Source organism: Aegilops tauschii, chromosome 2, assembly GCF_002575655.3.
Source record: "Aegilops tauschii subsp. strangulata cultivar AL8/78 chromosome 2, Aet v6.0, whole genome shotgun sequence".
NCBI lineage: Eukaryota > Viridiplantae > Streptophyta > Magnoliopsida > Poales > Poaceae > Aegilops > Aegilops tauschii.
In genome coordinates, this window is record NC_053036.3 from 547,719,824 (window position 1) to 547,743,772 (window position 23,949).

Consider the following 23,949-nt stretch of genomic DNA (forward strand, 5'->3'; position numbering starts at 1 on the left):
TGCGTATGCTACTAAAAAAACTAAAAATATGTTTACTTGATCACTGAGATATGAAGAGGTTGTCTTTACATCAAAGGATGTCTAGCAGGTTGATGGCACGTTTCATTCAAAGGATTTCATGCGCGCGATGGTTAACTCCTACCAACCAATTTCCTAGGGGCATGTGAGTAGTATTTTGCTTCGACGATTAATAGGCTTTCACAATAAGTATATGAGTTCTTTGTGACTAATGTGAGTCCATGGATTATACACACTCCTATCTTTTCGCAATTTTCTAGCCTCTTCGGTACCGTGCATTGCCCTTTGTCACCTCGAGAGTTGGTGCAAGCTTCGTCAGTGCATCCAAACCCCGTGATATGATACGCTCTATCACACTTAAGCTTCCTTATATCTTCCTCAGAACAGCCACTGTAGCTACCTATTATGACAGTTTCACAGTCATTCCGAGATATATTGTCTTGCAACTTCCACCGCTCTGTCACATGACTTGTGTTCATCATTATATTGCTTTGCACGATCATATAGACCTGACATGATATTTCTGGCACAACCACCGTTCATCATTGTTATACATGTTACGCTAGATCATTGCACATCCTGGTACACTGTCAGAGACATTCATATCACTACAAAAAATGCACTTTCGTGATGATACGTGTTTGTCACAGTAGGTCACGTTTTCTATCATGCATGTACATCCATGACGATTTTATGACAGAATCAAGATAGTCATACCTGTGCTGCCGTAGAAGTGTTCCATGACATTACCAAATTATCATCACGGAAGTGTCCACTTCCATGACGATAAATCGCGCGTCATAGAAGTGCTTTCGCCAAGGGTGATCGACACGTGGCATCCACCGTAACGGGTCGCTGTTAAGCTATCGGGTTTCGGTTTGGTTCCGATAACCCATTAATAGCCCGGACCAATGGGGATTTTCCACGTGTAAAATCATCATTGGCTGGAGGAAACACGTGTCGGCTCACCGTTGGGACAGATGTCATCCACTCATTGGACAGAAGGCGCCAATGATACGTTGACATGTGGCATGGCCCAACAGAGCCCATTCCTGTGAAAAGGCCGGCCCGTTTGACTTGGTCGAAAGATAGTGGGCCGGCCCACGGAAAGCCTGTTAACGGCCTGTTCGCACATAGCCCATTTACAGCCCGCTAACCTAGGGCCCGTTACGGCCTATCCGAATTAGGCCCAATAGCGTCATCTGGGCCATCCAATATGATTCCAGCCCGTTGTAACTTCCGGCCCATGTATTGTCCATGACGTCTTTCGGCCCATATGAGGCACTTTGTAACTCTTGGCCCATTAACGGTCTGTGGTGAAACTGACCTGTAATGAACAGTATATCGCTTTATACCCATTAACGGCCCATTATTCCATTGGGCCATTTCAAGCCCATGTTATCTTTCGGCTTTCTCAGGGCCCATTTATTCTTGGGCTCATTTCCAGCATTCGGTTACTTACGGCCTGTTACCGGCCTTTTATGCTTATGGGCCAAATTCAGCCCGTGGTTACAGTCGGCCCGTTTGTGGCCCGTTAATAAGTTGGGCCGTTTTCATAGCGTCATCAAATACGACCGATTAACGACGGCCCGTTATGGTCGGCCCATGAACAGACGATTCCAACTCTAGCCCGTTTACGACCCATAATGCGGTCCCTTATTGGCCCATGTTTGGCCAATCGATCATACGGCCCGGAGAAGGCCCATTGATGCTACTGCCCGTAGAAGGCCCATTGTTTCTACGGCCCGTAAAATGCCCATTGTTTCTACGGCCCGTAGGAAGCCCAGGGTCACTACAGTAAATATGTAGCCCATGGTTATTGTGGCCTAGTTTTAAAAAATAGGTTATTGCGGCCACTAGCAAACCGCGGAAAAAGAACTGCACTGACTACGAGCAAACAAATAAACAAGACAACAAGGAAATAAAGAAGCAAGCAACTTACACTAGGCTATCACGACTATTACACATATTACATCCACTAGGCATCAAAGTTCGCCACCAGTGCAAATATAGGGAACAAAGCAGCATATCACATACACTGGTTGTCAAAGTTGGTGACCAGTGCAAATAAACGCCACAGCAAAACAAGTCCAGAACTGAAACCACTTCAGAAGAGCTCAAGAAACAATATCCTGGGTACCCATAATGCTGGCAAGATGCTTAGCAAGCTTATTAACTTTCTCTTGTTTGGCGCTTAAATCCTCCAGCGCTTGCTGTTGCACAAGAAAGTATGCATCAGAATTCTGCAGGGACTTCCTCAGTCCTTCGGCTTCTTGCCGCAGCACAACTGACTGATGCCTTTCAGCCTGTAGCTGAGACTGAAGAAGCCGAAGTGATTCAGGCAGCGATTTCGAGGAGCTTGTGCCAGCGGTACTGGCCAGTAACTCGAACACTACATCAACGCAGGACTGTGGGGTTTTCTCACTGTCTACAAGATCGTTTTTATCACCTTTCTTGGAGACCAACAAGGTTGTCTCACTATCTTGAACCTTATTTGCATTACTTTCTCTACCGTTGCATAGTGGGGTGCTCTTCTCCAATATTCTGTTCGCATACTACAAGAGAAACAAGTCGACACATCACAGGTTTAGCATGTAGTATACGAAACTCATTTTGGTAAACCGGTTCAGTAGTAAGGTGGACAGGATAACAACATGAAACAAACATATATCTATGTACTATGGTCACTGTATTGTCCATATCATTCTAGTTTATGTTGCCAAATCAAGATAGAGACACAGTTCAACTCATATATTTTTAAGACACAGCAGCATAGACAGAATAAGTGTGAGACACTACACAACATTGGCAACACTTGTAATGTGCATCACATGAGAACATAAATGTTTATACAACTGAAACTGAAATCAACATAGAGCAAGAAGTTAGAACAACAATCCAGTTAAAGAAATAGGTTCAAAACATACCTGTTGCGCCATTGGAGTTTCAATTGGATCCTTCAAATTCGAAAGTAGTTGGTATGAGTAAATACAGTGATGCAACAACAAAGGAGTATGGACCATAGCTACGGAATCTGACCTGAGACCAGTTGCTCTTCTACTTTAAACGTGGAGTTTGGGTTCACTGTGGTGGTCTTCGTGCTTTGGGCACTTTAGTTGCCTTACAAACTACTCGTGTGGGGGTACTCTGTGGTGGACATGGTGCTGTGTCAACTAGAAGTGGGTTACTATCCGCTGGGGTTGGGGTTAGATGGGTTGTAGCTGGTTCTCTGTCCAACGGTGTAAGTGTGTAATCTGGAAGAGTCTCGATTATGTGTGGTGGGGCTAGTTCGTGGGCCAGTACATCCATGGTTCTATCTGCATCAACGGGTAGCACCATCTTTTGAGAAGAACTGGTTTTTGCCCCCTTAGATACTGCCATCACCCCCTCCAATTCAAATGGCTGATAAACAAGAAAATAAATTGAACGTACAGACATTGTATGATAGACAGATGTGGTAATTCACATATATGTTTTCTAACCAAACAAGACAACATGACACAATTTCACATATATGATGCCTAACTAACCATGATAGCATGACACAGTTTCAGATATATGATGGACAACTTAATAGGATATAATGGCATAATTCAACATATGATGAGTATCTACACAGGATAACATGACAAAACTATATGATGTCTTAATAAAATAGGTTGGGATGAAATAATTGACATACATGTTGTCTAAGTATACAGGATGGCATGATATAATTGACATAATTGATTCATATACTAAGCAGCTGGCACTCGCATGTATGATCTCTAAACTAAGCATAGGGAATTCAATATTGTGCATATGATGTCTAAACTAAGCAATGCAAGACACCATATGCATGATATGAGAAATATAAATATTGCAACTTAGAGCATACACCTCAGATGGGATATAGGACTGGTCATCTGTCTCTGAATCCTCCTCTGAGGAGCTACCTGTAACCATCGAGATATATGCTTCAACGGGTACCATTGCCTGCTCTGAAGACCTTGTTTTCACTCCTGATTTTTCCATAACCGGCTCAAATGGCTGATACACATGAAGAGTAGTTCAATATACACATATTGTCGACAAATGAAATACGTAATAAAAACAAGATGGCATGAGATAATTCACATATATGATGCCTGGCTACATGGCGGTGCATAATTCACATATATGATAACTGGCTGAAAAACATGGCATTGCATAATTCACATATCTGATATAGAAAGCAAACAGGAGGCATTCACATAAAGCATGTCTAATCTAAGCAGATGGCATGACAATGCAAGACACCATATGCATGATATGAGCAATATAACCCTGCCAAGTTAGAGCATGCACCTCGGGGGGGGGGATACGACTGGTCATTTGTCTCTGAATCCTCCTCTGAGGAGCTATTTGTAACCAGCAAGAAATCTACATCGACAGGTAGCACTGACTGTTCAGAAGACCTTGTTTTCACTCCAAATTTTCCCATGACCGACTCAAATGGCCGATGCACATGAAGAGTAGATGCATGTATAAACATTGTTGACAAATGGAATACATTATGAAAAAATGGCACGATACAATTCACATATACGATGACTGGCTAAACAGGATGGCATTGCATGATTCACGTATATGATGCCTGGCTAAAGAAGATGGCATTGCATAATTCCCATGTACTCTCTCCGTTCCTAAATATTTGTCTTTTTAGAGATTTCAAATGGACTACCACATACGGATGTATATACATATTTTAGAGTGTAGATTCACTCATTTTGCTCCGTATGTAGTCACTTGCTGAAATCTCTAAAAAGCCAAATATTTAGGAACGGTGGGAGTATGATATAGAAACCAAACAGGTGGCATTCACACAAAGCAAATCTAAACTAAGCTGATGACATATAAGATGTATAATGTAAGCAATGCGAGGCACCATATGCATGATATGACCACAATCAGCATGCCAGGTTAGAGCAAACACCTCAGGTGGTAAATAGGAGTGGTCGGCTCCCTCTGAATCCCCATCTAAACAGTTATCTTCCTCTGGAGTACAATCTGGAATGGCGGGAGGGGGGGGGGGGCACTTCGCCCACCATGGAGCGGCATCTGCATGACATTATATGCCCACGCAACGGTCTTCACTTTTTCTCTACATGTTCAGTACGATTGTATACATAACTGACATGCATAATAAAAAAATAGTTATATTATGTAAGGCCTAAGGGGTGCATGTAGAAATCAAGACTGATGGTAGCAAACGAGTGGATAGATTCAAAACTAATGATAGCAGGTAGATTATAGCTTCAGTTTAAAAAGATAGACAATGGATCATCTACTGTTTGTTGCCCACCGAACATGAACCACATAGAAGACTCCAGATGAACCAGGTAGTAGACAGATACTATTCGTTGCTGCCTCGATATGTGCCCCACGGGCATTTTAAAACTCAAGTTTGAACGATAAAGTAGCAGGTAATAATAACCGATGTATAACGTAAGCAAACATGAAAGAGTGCGACCTCTCTTCCGGAACTGTGTAGTCCTCAGGTTCATCTGCTCAGTCGATGATGGTAATGTTGGGAACGTAGCATGCAATTTCAGAAAAATTTCCTATGATCACGCAAGATCTATCTAGGAGATGCATAACAACGAGAGCGGGAGAGTGTGTCCACGTACCCTCGTAGACCGAAAGCGGAAGCGTTAGTTTAACGCGGTTGATGTAGTCGAACATCTTCACGATCCAACCGATCAAGCGCCGAACGTACGGCACCTCCGAGTTCTGCACACGTTCAGCTCGATGACGTCCCTCGAACTCTTGATCCAGCAGAGGGTCGAGGGAGAGTTTCATTAGCACGATGGCGTGGTGACGGTGATGGTGATGTGATCCGCGCAGGGCTTCGCCTAAGCAATATGTGAATATGACCGGAGGACTAAACCGTGGAGGGAGACGCTGCACACGGCTTGGAACAATTGGTGTGTCTCCAAGGGGTGCCCTGCCCACGTATATAAAGGAGGGAGAGGAGTAGGCCGGCCACCAGGGGCGTGCCAAGGAGAGGGGAGTCCTACTAGGACTCCAGTCCTAGTAGGATTCGCCCCCTTTTTTCCTTCTCATGGAGGGGGGAAAGAGGGAAGGGAGAGGGAAGAGGAGAAGGAAACGGGGGCGCGCCCCCTCCCCTAGTCCAATTCGGAGTCCCTATGGGTGGGGGGCGCGACCACCCCTTGTGGGATGCCTCCCCTCTCCCCTATGGCCCATGTAGGCCCATTACTTCCCCGGGGGGTTCCCGTAACCCCTCGGTACTCCAAAAAATACCCGAACCACTCCGAAACCATTCCGGTGTCCGAATACCATCGTCCAATATATCAATCTTTACCTCTCAAACATTTAGAGACTCCTCGTCATGTCCGTGATCTCATCTGGGACTCCGAACAAACTTCGGTCACCAAAACACATAACTCATAATACAAATCGTCATCGAACGTTAAGCGTGCGGACCCTACGGGTTTGAGAACTATGTATACATGACCGAGACACCTCTCCAGTCAATAACCAATAGCAGAACCTGGATGCTCATATTGGCTCCCACATATTCTACGAAGATCTTTATTGGTCGAACCGTAATGACAACATACGTTATTCCCTTTGTCATCGGTATGCTACTTGCCCGAGATTCGATCATCGGTATTCTCATACCTAGTTCAATCTTGTTACCGGCAAGTCTCTTTACTCGTTCCGTAATACATCATCCCGCAACTAACTCATTAGTCGCATTGCTTTCAAGGCTTCTTGTGATGTGCATTACCGAGAGGGCCCAGAGATACCTCTCCAATACTCGGAGTGACAAATCTTATTCTCGATCTATGCCAACCCAACAAAACACCTTCGTAGATACCTGTAGAGCATCTTTATAATCACCCATTTATGTTGTGACATTTGATAGCACACAAGGTATTCCTCCGGTATTCGGGAGTTGCATAATCTCATAGTCAAAGGAATATGTATAAGTCATGAAGAAAGCAGTAGCAATAAAACTTAATGATCATTATGCTAAGCTAACGCGCGGGTCTTGTCCATCACATCATTCTCCTAATGATGTGATCCCGTTCATCAAATGACAACACATGTCTATGGTCAGGAAACTTAACCATCTTTGATTAACGAGCTAGTCTAGTAGAGGCTTACTAGGGACACTGTTTTGTCTATGTATCCACACATGTATCAAGTTTCCGGTTAGTACAATTCTAGCATGAATAATAGATATTTATCATGATATAAGGAAATATTAATAATAACTTTATTATTGCCTCTAGGGCATATTTCCTTCAGTCTCCCACTTGCACTAGAGTCAATAATCTAGTTCACATCGTCATGTGATTTAACACCAATAGTTCACATCGCCATGTGACCAACACCCAAAAGGGTTTACTAGAGTCAATAATCTAGTTCACATCGCTATGTGATTAACACCCAAAGAATACTAAGGTGTGATCATGTTTTGCTTGTGAGAGAAGTTTAGTCAACGGGTCTGCCATATTCAGAGCCGTATGTATTTTGCAAATTTTCTATGTCTACAATGCTCTGCATGGAGCTACTCTAGTTAATTGCTCCCACTTTCAATATGTATCCAAATTGAGACTCAGAATCATCCGGATCGGTGTAAAATCTTGCATCGACGTAACTCTTTACGACGAACTCTTTATCACCTCCATAACTGAGAAATATTTCCTTAGTCCTCTTAGGTAACTAAGGATAACTTTGACCGCTGTCTAGTGATCCACTCCTGGATCACTATGTACCCCCTTTGCCAAACTCAAGGCAAGGTACACAACAGGTTTGTTACACAGCATGGCATACTTTATAGAACCTATAGCTGAGGCATAGGGAATGACTTTCATTCTCTCTCTATCTTCTGCCGTGGTCGGGTTTTGAGTCTTACTCAACTTCATACCTTACAACTCAGGCAATAACTCCTTCTTTGACTGATCCATTTTGAACTCTTTCAAAATTTTATCAAGGTATGTACTCATCGAAAGTCTTATCAAGCTTCTTGGTCTATCTCTATAGATCTTGATGCTCAATATGTAAGCAGCTTCACTGAGGTCTTTCTTTGAAAAACTCCTTTCAAACACTCCTTTATGCTTTCCAGAAAATTCTACATCATTTATGATCAACAATATGCCATTCACATATACTTATCAGAAAGGCTGTAGTGCTCCCACTCACTTTCTTGTAAATACAGGCTTCACCGCAAGTCTGTATAAAACTATATGCTTTGATCAACTCATCAAAGAGTATATTCCAACTCCGAGATGCTTGCACCAGTCCATAGATGGATCACCGGAGCTTGCACATTTTGTTAGCACCTTTAGGATTGACAAAACCTTCTGGTTGCATTATATACAACTCTTCTTAAATCCATTAAGGAATGCAGTTTTGATATCCATTTGCCAGATTTCATAAAATGCAGCAATTGCTAACATGATTCGGACAGACTTAAGCATCGATACGAGTGAGAAAATCTCATCGTAGTCAACACCTTTAACTTGTTGAAAACCTTTTGCGACAAGTCAAACTTTGTAGATAGTAACACTACCATCAGCGTCTGTCTTCCTCTTGAAGATCCATTTATTCTCAATGGCTTGCCAATCATCGGGCAAGTCCACCAAAGTCGACACTTTGTTCTTATATATGGATCCTATCTCAGTTTTCATGGCCTCAAGCCATTTATCGGAATCTGGGCTCATCTTCGCTTCCTCATAGTTCGTAGGTTCATCATGGTCTAGTAACATGACCTCCAGAACAGGATTACCGTACCATTCTGGTGTGGAACGTGCTCTAGTTGACCTACGAGGTTCGGTAGTAACTTGATCTAAAGTTTCATGATCATCATCATTAGCTTCCTCTCTACTTGGTGTAGGCATCATGGGAACGGTTTTCTGTGATGAGCTACTTTCCAATTCGAGAGAAGGTACAATTACCTCATCAAGTTCTACTTTCCTCCCACTCACTTCTTTTGAGAGAAACTCCTTCTCTAGAAAGGATCCATTCTTAGCAACAAAGATCTTGCCTTCGGATCTGTGATAGAAGGTGTACCCAACAGTCTCTTTTGGGTATCCTATGAAGACGCACTTCTCCGATTTGGGTTCGAGCTTATCAGGCTGAAGCTTTTTCACATAAGCATCGCACCCCCAAACTTTAAGAAACGATAGCTTAGGTTTCTTGCCAAACCATAGTTCATACGGTGCCGTCTCAATGGATTTAGACGGTGCCCTATTTAAAGTGAATGCAGCTGTCTCTAATGCATAACCCCAAAACGATAGTGGTAAATCGGTAAGAGACATCATAGATCGCACCATATCTATTAAAGTACGGTTACAACGTTCGGACACACCATTACGCTGTGGTGTTCCAGGTGGCGTGAGTTGTGAAACTATTCCACATTGTTTAAATGAAGGCCAAACTCGTAACTCAAATATTCACCTCTGCGATCACATCGTAGAAACTTTATTTTCTTGTTACGATGATTCTCCACTTCACTCTGAAATTCTTTGAACTTTTCAAATGTTTTAGAGTTGTGTTTCGTTAAGTAGATATACCCATATCTGCTCAAATCATCTGTGAAGGTTAGAAAATAACGATACCCGCCACGAGCCTCAACACTCATCGGACTGCATACATCGGTATGTATTATTTCCAATAAGTTAATAGCCCGCTCCATTGTTTCAAACAACGGACTTAGTCATCTTGCCCATGAGGCATGGTTCGCAAGCATCAAATGATTCATAATCAAGTGATTCCAAAAGTCCATTTGCATGGAGTTTCTTCATGCGCTTTACACCAATATGACTCAAACGACAGTGCCACAAGTAGGTTGCACTATCATTATCAACTTTGCATCTTTTGGCATCAATATTATGAATATGTGTATCACTTTCATCGAGATTCAATAAACCATTTACATTGTGTGTATGACCATAGAAGGTTTTATTCATGTAAACAGAACAACAATTATTCTCCGATTTAAATGAATAACCGTATCGCAATAAACATGATCCAATCATATTCATGCTCAAAGCAAATACCAAATAACATTTATTTTAGGTCCAACAATAATCCCGAAGGTAGAGGGAGTGTGCCATGGTGATCTTATCAACCTTGGAATCACTTACAACACACATCGTCACCTCGCCCTTAACTAGTCTCTGTTCATTTTGTAACTCCTGTTTCGAGTTACTAATCTTAGTAACTGAACCGGTATCAAATACCCAGGGGTTACTATGAACACTAGTAAAGTACACATCAATAACATGTATATCAAATATACCTTTGTTCACTTTGCCATCCTTCTTATTCACCAATTATTTGGGATAGTACCGCTTCTAGTGACCATTCCCTTTGCACTAGAAGCACTCAGTTTCAGGCTTAGGTCTAGCTTTGGGCTTCTTCACGGGAGTGCAAACTTGCTTGCCATTCTTCTTGAAGTTCCCTTTCTTTCCTTTGCCCTTTTACTTGAAACTAGTGGTCTTGTTAACCATCAACAATTCATGCTCTTTCTTGATTTCCACCTTCGTCGATTTCAGCATCACGAAGAGCTTAGGAATCGTTTTCGTTATCCCTTGCATATTATAGTTCATCACGAAGTTCCAGTAACTTGGTGATAGTGAAAAGAGAACTCTGTCAATCACTATCTTATCTGGAAGATTAACTCCCACTTGATTCAAGCGATTTGTAGTACTCAGACATTCTGAGCATATGCTCACTGGTTGAGCTATTCTCCTCCATCTTGTAGGCAAAGTACTTGTCAAAGGTATCATACCTCTCGACTCAAGCATGAGTCTGAAATACCAATTCCAGCTCTTAGAACATCTCATATGCTCTGTGGCGTTCAAAACGTTTTTTAAGTCCCAGTTCTAAGCTGTAAAGCATGGCGCACTAATCTATCAATTAGTCATCATATCGAGCTTACCAAACGTTCATAACGTCTACATCTGCTCCTGCAATAGGTCTGTCACCTAGCAGTGCATCAAGGACATAATTCTTCTATGCAGCAATGAGGATAATCCTCAGATCACGGACCCAGTCCGCGTCATTGCTACTATCATCTTTCAACTTATTTTCTCTAGGAACATATCAAAAATAAAAAGGGAGCTACATCGCGAGCTATGATGACCCACAAGTATAGGGATCTATCGTAGTCCTTTCGATAAGTAAGAGTGTCGAACCCAACGAGGAGCAGAAGGAAATGACAAGCAGTTTTCAGTAAGGTATTCTGTGCAAGCACTGAAATTATCGTTAACAGATAGTTTTATGATAAGGTAATTCGTAATGGGTAACAAGTAACAAAAGTAAACAAGGTGCAGCAAGGTGGCCCAATCCTTTTTCTAACAAAGGACAAGCCTGGACAAACTCTTATATAAAGGAAAGCGCTCCCGAGGACACATGGGAATTATCGTCAAGCTAGTTTTCATCAGGCTCATATGATTCGCGTTCGTTACTTTGATAATTTGATATGTGGGTGGACCGGTGCTTGGGTACTGCCCTTCCTTGGACAAGCATCCCACTTATGATTAACCCCTCTCGCAAGCATCCGCAACTACGAAAGAAGAATTAAGGTAAACCTAACCATAGCATGAAACATATGGATCCAAATCAGCCCCTTACGAAGCAACACATAAACTAGGGTTTAAGCTTCTATCACTCTAGCAACCCATCATCTACTTATTACTTCCCAATGCCTTCCACTAGGCCCAAACAATGGTGAAGTGTCATGTAGTCGGTGTTCACATAACACCACTAGAGGAAAGACAACATAGATCTCATCAAAATATCGAACGAATACCAAATTCACATGACTACTTATAACAAGACTTCTCACATGTCCTCAGGAACAAATGTAACTACTCACAGATCATATTCATGTTCATAATCAGAGGGGTATTAATGTGCACAAAGGATCTGAACATATAATCTTCCACCGAATAAACCAACTAGCATCAACTACAAGGAGTAATCAACACTACTAGCAACACACAGGTACCAATCTGAGGTTTTGAGACAAAGATCGGATACAATAGATGAACTAGGGTTTGAGAGGAGATGGTGCTGGTGAAGATGTTGATGGAGATTGATCCCCTCCCGATGATAGGATCGTTGGTGATGACGATGGTGACGATTTCCCCCTCCCGGAGGGATGTTTCCCCGGCAGAACAGCTCCGCCGGAGCCCTAGATTGGTTCCGCCAAGGTTCCGCCTCGAGACAGCGGCGCTTCGTCCCGAAAGCTTCCTTCTGATTTTTTCCAGGGCAAAAGACACCTTATACTTGAAGATGGGCATCGAGGGGCTTCAAGGTGGCCCACGAGGCAGTTGGGCGCGCCCCCACCCTCGTGGACAGTGGGTGGCCCCCTCTGGTGCTTTCTTCGCCCAACATTTTTAATATATTCCAAAACTGACTTTCGTGGAGTTTTGGGACTTTTGGAGTTGTGCAGAATAGGTCTCTAATATTTGCTCCTTTTCCATCCCAGAGTTCCAGCTGCCGGCTTTCTCCTTCTTCATGTATACCTTGTAAAATAAGAGAGAAAAGGCATAAGTATTGTGACATAATGTGTAGTAACAGCCCATAATGCAATAAATATCGATATAAAAGCATGATGCAAAATGGACGTATCAACTCCCCCAAGCTTAGACCTCGCTTTTCCTCAAGCGGAAACCGATATCGAAAAATATGTTCACATGTTTAGAGATAGAGGTGTCGATAAAATAAAATACGGACATGAGGGCATCATGATCATTCTTAGAATAGCAACACACAGACACACACACACACACACACACATATATATATATATAGTCATATGATTTCTTATGCTGAAGTAACAATCTATTCACAATGTAAAGTATGAATTAGAAACTTCATGGAAAACTAACAAACTATGATCTCAGTCATTGAAGCAATTGCAATTTATCATAACATAGGAAAGAGTCAATATAAGAGCTTTTCAACAAGTCCACATACTCAACTATCATTTAGTCTTTCACAATTGCTAACACTCATGCAATACTTATGGGTATGAAGTTTTAATCGGACACAGAGAAAGATAGGGGCTTATAGTTTTGCCTCCCAACCTTTTACCTTCATAGTGCTTGCCAAAGGATAAAGTGTAAAAAGGAAAAGTGAAGATCACCATGAATCTTGTATAAGGTATAAGATAAAAATAAAAGATAGGCCCTTCGCAGAGGGAAGCAGAGGTTGTCATGTGCTTTTATGGTTGGATGCACAAAATCTTGCAAAAGAACGTCACTTTATATTGCCACTTGTGACAGGGACCTTTATTATGCAGTCCATCGCTTTTATTTCTTCCTTATCACAAGCTCGTATAAAGCTTATTTTCTCCACACTAATAGATCATACATATTTAGAGAGCAATTTTTATTGCTTGCAACAATGACAACTTACTTGAAGGATCTTACTCAATCCATAGGTAGATATGGTGGACTCTCATGGCAAAACTGGGTTTAAGCATATATGGAAGCACAAGTAGTATCTCTACTTGGTGCAAAGAATTTGGCTAGCATGAGGGGGAAAGGCAAGCTCAACATGTTGGATGATCCATGACAATATAATTTATTTCGGATATAAGAAAACATAACCCATTACGTTGTCTTCCTTGTCCAACATCAACTTTTTAGCATGTCAAATTTTAAAGAGTGCTCACAATCATAAAAGATGTCCAAGATAGTATATTTATATGTGAAAACCTCTCTTTCTTTATTACTTCCTATTAGTTGCAACGATGACCAAAACTATGTTTGTCAACTCTCAACAACTTTTATTCATCATACTCTTTATATGTGAAGTCATTACTCTCCATAAGATCAATATGATCTCTTTATTTCTTTTTATTCCCTTTTTTTCTTTTATTCCCTCAAGATCATAGCAAGATAACCAAGCCCTCGACTCAAGACTATTTATTATATATAGCTCACGGACTCGATTACATATATAAGGATCAACACAAAAACTCAAAGCTAGATCATACTAAACTTTATTCTACTAGATCAAGATATAACCAAAAGGATCAAACTAAGAAAAATGGTAAAGATAGAAGTGTGATGGTGATACGATACAGGGGCACCTCCCCCAAGCTTGGCAGCTGATAAGGCGAGTGCCCATACCCATGTATTTATGTCTCTTTCTGCGGAGGTGGTGATGATGGAGTTGTTGATGATGTAGGCTTGTCGTCCATCTTCCAAGGCATAGGCTCACCATCATAGAAGGATGATCGAGTCTCCGGGATCTTCAAATCTGCAGCCAAACTCATCCTCTTGAATCTATATTCATACTCATAGTTTTGGTTTTGCAGGTCATAGGTCTGGGCTTGGAGGTGCTCGATTTTCTCGTGAAGCTTGAAGATGGTCTCCCCAATGTTCTTGGCATCTAGCTTGTGGTTGTTGGTGAACTCCGCGATCATCATGTGGTTGGCGTTGAGTCCGCGTTACACCATCCCCTGGCACTTGAAAACTTGTTGCTCCATTGCTTTGAGTCTTGTCTCCACGCTTCCGGTCCTCCTTGGTCCCTCAACATCGCGGATGTGCAGCACCCCTCACGCATCTCAATGGTTTGAGGGTGTTCAGCACCTCCGCGAGGTAGGGATTGATGACCTTCTCGAAAAACTTGTCCTTGGGGGCGCTTGAAGACGTCATGGTGATCTAGATCTGTCAGAAAAACAGCTCGAAACAAAAGCAGAGGATTTTGTTGTGGTACCGTGGTCAAAACCTTCGGGAGATTATATAATGAATTTTCTTTGCCGACCAAAAGAAGTATCCTGCAAGAAAACGGAGTCCGGAGGGCACACTAGGTGTCCACGAGGCAGGGGGCGTGCCCAGGGGGTAGGGCGCGCCCTCCACCCTCGTGGATGCCTCATGTCCCTTTCGGACTACATCTTATTTTCCTATTTTTCTAAATATTCCAAAACGGAGAAAAAATGCTATTAGAACGTTTTGGAGTCGGTTTACTTACCGTACCACATACCTATTCCTTTTCGGAGTCTGAAACATTCTGGAAAGTGTCCCTTATGTACTCCTCCGGGGTTACGATGTCAATAACATTGGTTTCAACATTTATGGGATTACTTGAGATATAATGTTTGATTCTTTGACCGTTCACCACCTTCGGATTTGTGCCTTTGAAGTTGTTGATTTTTATGGCACCAGAACGATACACCTCCTCGATAACGTAAGGACCTTACCATTTAGAGAGGAGTTTTCCTACAAAAAATCTTAAATGAGAGTTGTATAACAAAACATAATCGCTTAAATTAAACTCACGCTTTTGTATCCTTTTGTCATGGCATCTTTTAACTTTTTCTTTAAACAGTTTGGCATTCTCATAGGCTTGGGTTCTCCACTCATCAAGTGAGCTAATGTCAAATAGTCTCTTCTCACCGGCAAGTTTGAAATCATAATTGAGCTCTTTAATGGCCCAATATGCCTTATGTTCTAGTTCGAGAGGTAAGTGACATGCTTTTCCATAAACCATTTTATACGGAGACATACCCATAGGATTTTTATATGCAGTTCTATAGGCCCATAATGCATCATCAAGTTTCTTGGACCAATTCTTTCTAGATATATTAACAGTCTTTTGCAAAATTAATTTAATCACTCTATTACTCAGTTCTACTTGACCACTAGACTGTGGGTGGTATGGAGATGCAATTCCATGATTAACATCATACTTAGCAAGCATTTTACGAAAAGCACCATGAATAAAATGTGAACCACCATCCATCATTAAGTATCTAGGGACTCCAAACCTCGGGAAAATAACTTTTTAAGCATCTTAATAGAGGTGTTTTGATCAGCACTACTAGTTGGAATAGCTTCTACCCACTTAGTAACGTAATCAACAGCAACTAAAATATGTGTATACCCATTAGAGGAAGGAAACGGTCCCATATAATCAAAGCCCCAAACATCAAATGGTTCAATAACAAGTGAATAGTTCATAGGAATTTCTTGGCGTCTACTAATATTACCAATTCTTTGACATTCATTGCAAGACAAGACAAACTTACGGGCATCTTTGAAATGAGTAGGCCAATAAAAACCGGATTGTAATACCTTATGTGCAGTTCTATCTCCAGCGTGGTGTCCTCCATAAGCCTCGGAGTGACACTTGCGTAGGATCTGTTCCTGTTCATGCTCAGGTATACAACGTCTAATAACACCATCTACTGCTTCTTTATTAAGGTGTGGGTCATCCCAGAAGTAATGTCTTAAATCATAGAAAAACTTTTTCTTTTGCTGGCATGTGAAACTAGGTGGTATAAATTTCGCAACAATGTAATTAGCATAATCGGCATACCATGGAGCAGTACGAGAAGCATTTATGACAGCTAATTGTTCATCAGGAAAACTATCATCAATAGGTAGTGGGTCATCAAGAACATGCTCTAACCTAGACAAGTTGTCTGCAACGGGGTTCTCAGCTCCCTTTCTATCAATAATGTGCAAATCAAATTCTTGTAGCAAGAGAACCCATCTAATAAGTCTAGGTTTGGCATCTTTCTTTTCCATAAGGTATTTCATAGCAGCATGATCAGTGTGAACAATTACTTTAGAATCAACAATATAAGGTCTGAACTTATCACAAGCAAATACAACTACTAAAAATTCCTTTTCAGTAGTAGCATAATTTCTCTGGGCACTGTCTAGAGTTTTACTAGCATATTGGATAACATTTAATTTCTTATCAACTCTTTGTCCTAGAACAGCACCTACAGCATAATCACTAGCATCACACATAGTTTCAAAGGGTAAATTCCAATCAGGTGGCTGAACAATAGGTGCAGAAATCATGGCTTTCTTAAGTATTTCAAATGCTTCTACACAATCATCATCAAAGACAAAAGGAACATCTTTTTGTAAGAGATTAGTCAGAGGCCTAGAAATTTTTGAGAAGTCTTTAATGAACCTCCTATAAAAACCGGCATGACCAAGGAAACTTCTTATACCTTTAATGTCCTTAGGACACGACATCTTTTTAATAGCATCAACTTTAGCTTTATCAACTTCAATACCTCTTTCAAAAATTTTATGCCCCAAGACAATACCTTCATTAACCATAAAGTGGCACTTCTCCCAATTCAAGACAAGATTAGTTTCTTCACATCTCTGCAAAACTCGATCAAGGTTGCTTAAGCAATCATCAAAAGAAGTTCCATACACGGAGAAATCATCCATGAAAACCTCAACAATCTTTTCACAAAGGTCAGAGAATATAGCAGTCATACATCTTTGAAAGGTAGCAGGTGCATTACATAAACCAAAAGCCATATGTCTATAAGCAAAGGTACCGAAAGGGCAAGTAAAAGTGGTCTTTTCCCGATCCTCTTTCGACACAGGTATTTGAGAGAAACCAGAATAACTGTCTAGAAAGCAAAAATGTGTATGTTTGGACAATCTTTCTAGCATTTGATCAATAAAAGGTAAAGGGCTATGATCCTTTCTAGTAGCTTTATTTAATGTGTGGAAATCAATTACCATTCTATAACCTGTAACAATTCTTTGTGGGATCAATTCGTCTTTATCATTAGGAACAACAGTAATACCTTCCTTCTTAGGGACATAATGGACATGACTTATGTGGCACCCCGGCTCAGAGCAACCGTTTTACCATGCATTGCCAGCCCAGAGACCATGTCTTCTGGCAACACACAACATCTTGGTACAGAAAACAACCGCTTTATTGATGCTAGCGGATCAAAGTTTATATTACAACAGGTAGCGAGGCCAAGCGGCGCACACGGTGCGGCTGAACAATATGTACATTATTTAGTGAACATAAAGGGGCCTCGATCATAACAACTATGCGGCAGCGGAACAACGTCGTAGCTGAACTCCATAGCACAGGGACACCAATGTGGACACGATCTAGACTCGGACAACACTCCTTTCCAACGAGACTTTCCGGAAATATGGCATGACACGCCAGGTCAGTACATTGAATGTACTTGCAAGCTCACAACAGACATAAACATAATGACAGAAAATATCATGATAATTAACCAATTATTAATAATGCAACAATATAACCAACATGTTGTGATCATGCTCTTGTGAGGAAAAACCTCTCGGACTGACTTACCAACGGTGATCGCTCTTGGATCACAAACGTACCAACCTCAAGGTCTTAACTAGGGATATCTCGTGATCTTTCCGGCGATCACAACCACGACCAATATTTGGTCTCAAACGGTGATCCTTCCGGCGATCACAACCACGACCAACACTTGGCCTTGAACAACAAGATGACCTTCCCGCCATCATCAACAATGCAAAGTTCATGACTTAGTTTGCAAGATTTATTAAATGTTGACCCATGGTGTGACCTACTTTCGAGCGTGTCCGTAACCGTGGACTCGGCTATCGATAGATTAATACACTCTGCAGAGGTAGTACACTGTACCCACACCACGGAACCCATGGCCTCGCACTCCCATTCGGGTGGAGCAATGACATTCCGACGAAACCCCTCCATTGCCATGACACTCTCCCGGCCACTCCGACTCACTCCCCACTGGGCTAGTCCTGGGTGGCCCTGTGTCTACCATAGACAGAACGACCACCGTCGTGGCCAAAAACATAAACTGTCCCACACGGGGACATGGTACCAAAAATCTCAACAACGGGCACACAAGGTTATGTCTGCTTACCGGGCTAGGGTACCGCACGCCCATAACCTTCCCTCGTTGGAGGCACCGACCAGAGGCATGACAACAGACCGAATAAAGGCCTTCCCATAGAGGCAAATGTGGTTGCACTGGGAAAAACTCGATTCAGTGGCACCATGACCCGGTCAACGATATATTCAAGTTGAGTTATTACCAGGTTCAACTTAAAATGAAAATAACCGGTGTCATAGTATGCCATGAAAATGCAACACTAACATATGCATCACATATCAACGGCAATGACCGAGTCAACCATCTCCACACTAAGCATAAACATCAACAACTCATGACACTACTCTGGTTAGGATAAAACCTTACTTTAAACAGAATCTTTTCTAGCAAATTTATCATTTTTCTCATGCAAGAAAATAACTCCATATAGTTATTTATATCCATAACTATATTACTCTTTCATATCAAAAATTAATTCTAGTTTCTTTACCAACTTAGTTAGCTTTAAACTTTCTGTAAATCAAGCATATTAACTTAAACCAACAACTAACAGAATATAAATAACATAATAGTGATTTAAATGCATGGATTAAACCATTCATTTAAGTAGGAAAATCACATTGTAATGGCACCATGAAAATGTTGCTGTGGCTTGCCTTAGTGCAGATGAGGTTAACAAGCCTCCTGGTGATCCTCAAGACAAGCCTCACCCTCTGAAAATATTTATAAACACAAAAAGAAAACATCAAGAACCCTTCTGAAATTCACCAGAAAATCTAGACAGAAGGGAAAAATCCCATTTTTGGTGAGCTGCTAGATTTCTTTACAAATAACACAATGCAAAAAGAATCAATTCATTTGGACTTATGGTTAAAGAGTTTTGGCTGTTTGAAGCTCTCTTGAAAAATATGAAATTTTAATTTAAATAAAAACAGACTGGGGGGGGGGGGGGGTGACGTCGAAGGCGTAAAGCCTCAGGGCGCCACCACTCGTACCGCTTCGCGCGCGTACTGAGTGGCTGACTAGCGGGCCCCGCTAGTTAGGTGAGGGGGAGAGGGAGAAGGAAACAGAGGACGGCGCGGCTTCGCCGGAGCACACGCCGACGACGAGGGCTTCTTGGCCAAAACGAGAGGGGGGAATCGAGAGAGGAAACAGAGGCGCACCTACCCTTACCCGTAGAGTAGTTAGGGGTGGTCGGACGGCGTCGGAATCAACCTCTCAAGCGGAGGCAGAGGGTGGAGGTCGCCGGAGATGAGGACGATGGCGAACAAAGGCGACTCCAGGGGCTTCAACCAGGCAGAACAGCACCACCGGAGAGCGGCGGAGGCCCTGGAAGGGTTTCCGAGGCCTGCGAGGGGGCGGAGCTACGGAGATGACCCGAGGGGATCGCCGGCGAGCTCGAGCTCAGGGACGGCGGCCCGCAGCCTGCCCGGCCCGGCTACGGCTATCTATGAGGTTGTGGAGTGTGTGGGGAGTCGTGGATCGTGCTCGAGGAGGCTGGGGAGGGCTCCATTTATAGCCGAGCATCGAGGAGGGTTTGGGCTCCACCGGTGGACACCTGGACACGGCGCCCGGCGACGAACGACGTGAGTGAGAGGGGGAGAAGGCGACGCAGCTCACGCGGGGACTGTGGGCAAACGGGGACGAGCGCAGGGGCACTGGGGTGACGACGAGCACAGTGCGCACCGCACTGTTACGTTGGCCGGACCGCACCTGTGCTCCCTGCGGCGAGCTCCGGCATCGGCGAGCGGCAGGAGGGAGTTAAGAGAGCTTGGACGAAGATTGTGGCGAAGTTTGGCAAGCTTAGGCAGTCGGGGCAGTGAACACTCGAGCAACAGAAGCTCAGGCGCGACGCAGAGCGCGTCGACATGCAGGTTGGCATCGTGTATACGCGTGGTCACCACGTGAACTCTGCCCTCAGGCCGACCTAAGTCCAAATTTCATGTCTGGCTTGTTGTTCGTGGTAGTTTTGAAGATTACCACGCTTTGGTTTGGACCCAGACGCAGTAGGATAGATTTCAACTGCCTGGTAAGTTTCTGATCAGTAACTTTGAGAGCTTACTATGATCAAACGGCTGGGAGTTGAGGGCTGGGCTTTGGAGGCTAGCAATCATCTACTAAGGTGATGATGCACAAGAAAAATCAGCCACATTGGAGCAAGTAAAATGGTAGTTGCTGTGGAAACCACCATTTCTGCCCAGAACAGAAAATATTTTCTGTAGCAAAAATATTCCAAAAAGTTATGCAATACTTTTGCTCAGGAAGGTGCCCTCGGATTCAAAGAATATTTGTGAATTTTCTCAGATTTTTGTGGGCAAGAAAAATTGGGGTTGCTTTGGAGCACATTGAGCTAGCTAGGGTTTAAGAGAGGGAAATGAATATTTTTCATTTAAGAAAAATATTCCAATTATTATTTTGAGGTGAACTAGAGTGGGAATGATGGTTAGAGAGGGAAATGTGACACTTGGGTGAAAGCCAAGGGGTACCCAAGTGTTTAAGTCCATATGAAAAGATTCAAAACTCCAAATTTCAAATTCAAACCAACTGAAAATCAAGCAAAGAAAAGAGGGCAAAAACCAGGCTGTCACAACTTACCCACTGACTATCAGCAACAGGATAAATTATACCTACCTCCAAAATCTTTAGTATTTCATTTCTTACCACTTTTTTCATCTAAGGATTTAACCGTCATTGGTGATCAACAACCTGTTTAGCGTCTTTCTCCAATTTTATTTTGTGCTGCCATAGAGTGGGACTAATGGCCTTAAGATCATCAATTGTATATCCAATAGCAGCATGGTGCTTCTTCAGAGTTTTCAATAATTTCTCTTCTTCCTGCTCTGAAAGGTTAGCACTAATAATAACAGGATATATCTTCTTTTCATCAAGATAAGCATATTTAAGAGTATCAGGTAATGGTTTAAGCTCAAACACGGGATCACCCTTGGGTGGAGGAGGATCCCCTAGAATTTCAACAGGCAAGTTGTGTTTCAATAAAGGTCCCTGTTTAAAGAATACTTCATCTATTTCCCTTCTTTCATTCATGAACATATCATTTTCATGGTCAAGCAAGTATTGTTCTAAAGGATCATTATGAGGCACGGCAATAGAAGCAAGACCAATAATTTCATCTTTACTAGGCAATTATTTATCATGGGTTTGTCTACGAAATTTAGCAAAATTAAAATCATGGGACATGTCCCCTAAACCAACAGTAACAATATCCTTTTCACAGTCTATCTTAGCATTAACAGTATTCAAGAAGGGTCTGCCAAATATAATGGGACAAAAGTCATTTTGTGGGGAACCAAGAACAAGAAAATCAGTAGGATATTTAACTTTCCCACACAAGACTTCAACATCTCTATCAATCCCAATTGGTGAAATAGTAACTCTATTGGCAAGCTTAATTGTAACATCAATATCTTCTATCTCAGCAGGTGCAATATCATGCATGATTTATTCGTATAAGGAATGAGGTATTTCACTCGCACTAGCACCCATATCACATAAGCCATGATGACAATGATCTCCTATTTTAACAGAAATAATAGGCATGCCAACAACAGGTCTATGTTTATTTTTAGTATCGGGTCTAGCAATTCTAGCAGCTTCATCACAGAAGTAAATAACATGCCCATCAATATTATCGACCAAGAGATCTTTAACCATAGAAATACTAGGTTCAACTTTAATTTGCTCAGGGGGTGTAGGTGTTCTAGCCTTACTCTTACAAACCACAGTTGAAGCTTTAGCATGATCCTTTATTCTAACAGGGAAGGGTGATTTCTCAATATAAGCGGGAGGAACAATAGGATCAACGTTATAAGTAATATTCTTTTCTTTAACTTTAATAGGTTCTACTACTTTTACTTCAATGGAAGGATGATATTTAAACCACTTCTCCTTGGGGAGATCAACATGAGTAGCAAATGATTCACAGAAAGAAGCTACTATCTCAGAGTCAAGTCCATATTTAGTGCTAAATTCACGAAAAGCATCGGTATCCATAAAAGATTTAACACAATCAAACTTAGGTGTCATACCTGACTCCTTACCTTCGTCGAGTTCCCAATCTTCAGAGTTGTGTTAAATTCTTTCCAATAAATCCCATTTGAATTCAATAGTCTTCATCATAAAAGAACCAGTACAAGAAGTATCGAGCATGGAGTGATTGTTGAGAGAAAGCCGAGCATAAAATATTTGAATAATAATTTCTCTTGAGAGCTCATGATTGGGGCATGAATATAACATTGACTTAAGCCTCCCCCAAGCTTGAGCGATACTTTCTCCTTCGCGAGGCCAAAAATTATATATATAATTACGATCACGATGAATGAGATGCATAGGATAAAACTTCTGATGAAATTCCAATTTCAATCGGTTGTAGTTCCATGATCCAATATCATCACATGGCCTAAACCATGTCAATGCCTTTCCCTTCAAAGATAAAGGGAAGACCTTCTTCTTGATAACATCCTCGGGCATACCTGCAAGCTTAAATAATCCACAAACTTCATCCACATAGATTAGGTGCATATCGGGATGTAATGTTCCATCTCCTGTAAAAGGATTAGCTAGCAGTTTATCTATCATACCCGAAGGAATTTCAAAGTAAACATTTTTAGTAGGTTGAGGAGCAACTCTTTGCGCTACTAGTCGGGGTGAAGATACCCCGAACAAGCTGCTCAAAGGATTATTTTCCATAGTAACAAGTGACAGTAAATTTCAGCACACTATATAAATTTTTCCTTACCAAATTCCACCTACAAAAAGGCGCTTCACTCCCCGGCAACGGCGCCAGAAAAGAGTCTTTATGACCCACAAGTATAGGGGATCTATCATAGTCCTTTCGATAAGTAAGAGTGTCAAACCCAACGAGGAGCAGAAGGAAATGACAAGCAGTTTTCAGTAAGGTATTCTCTGCAAGCACGGAAATTATCGGTAACAGATAGTTCTATGATAAGGTAATTCATAACGGGTAACAAGTAACAAAAGTAAACAAGGTGCAGCAAGGTGGACCAATCCTTTTTGTAGCAAAGGACAAGCCTGGACAAACTCTTATAGAAAGGAAAGCGCCCTCGAGGACACATGGGAATTATCGTCAAGCTAGTTTTCATCATGCTCATATGATTCGCATTCGTTACTTTGATAATTTGATATGTGGGTGGACCGGTGCTTGGGTACTGCCCTTCCTTGGACAAGCATCCCACTTATGATTAACCCCTCTCGCAAGCATCCGCAACTACGAAAGAAGAATTAAGGTAAACCTAACCATA